Below are 981 nucleotides of genomic sequence, written 5' to 3' on the forward strand. Positions count from 1 at the left end.
GGGGGCTGAGTCCATTCTGTTGGGAATAGTCCTTGGCTGAGGGGGGAAGGGACGTAGACTGGGGCTCAGAGCACCGGCTCCTGGCCCCCAGCTCCAGGACCATCAGGCATTTGCCCTGGGCTGGGGCCCTTTGCTTTGCTGCTGGAAAGTGTGGGAGATAGTAGGGTTTTTGTCACACCCAGAAATGAAGCTCAGTGGCAAGGAACATGGGGATTCACCCCTGACACATACAGGTCTGTGTGCATACACGTGTACATACACACCTGTTTTGGAGTTCAAAGCCTTCAGAGCTCACCTGGCCCAGCACACTCACTCCACAGGTAAAGAAATTGCCTCAGAGAGGACTATTATCCCAGGTCACACCGCCTGGTGATCCCCCCAAATGGTCTTTCCTGAGACCATGCGTCTCTCTGGGGGGATATGCACAAATTATAATAAGCTGCACAGCCCAGTGTTCTGGAGGGTCCTGGAGACCCCCTGAGGTGCCCCGTGGTTGCTGCAATCAGGAGAGGTCTTGGGGTCCCAGGAAGAGCAGGCTGGGACAGTGAGGGAGTGTCTGGAGGACTTAGGGGCAGCTATTTGCCAGGAGGAATGGAATTATTTCAACATGTTAAAAACGCTCTATCAGTTGCATGTCAGACCCGAGGCCAGGAATCTCCTCACCAGGGGATAGGGAGCCAACAGTAACAGACCCCTCAGGTTTCTTGGGAGTTTCTTGAGAGGGTAAGAACTGGCCCTTCCTCCCACTCTGTAAACTGTCCTCCTGGGTACAATTGGCACCTGTGTGTGGGAGGGGTCGGGAGAAGACTGTGAAAATCAAGGGGCAGGAACCAGCCATTAACCTCTGGACGTCTGACCGTGTCACCAAGTGAATAATCCACAGCCTCAGCTAGCCCTTCCCTGTGGCCAGCAGTAGCAACTTCCTTAAGCTTCAGAAGTGAGGCTGCCCAACCCTGCCCAGGGTCCCACGTGGCACAATCT

The sequence above is a fragment of the Otolemur garnettii genome, unplaced genomic scaffold (assembly GCF_000181295.1).
Source record: "Otolemur garnettii isolate 467f Iridium unplaced genomic scaffold, OtoGar3 scaffold00020, whole genome shotgun sequence".
Classification (NCBI taxonomy): Eukaryota; Metazoa; Chordata; class Mammalia; order Primates; family Galagidae; genus Otolemur; species Otolemur garnettii.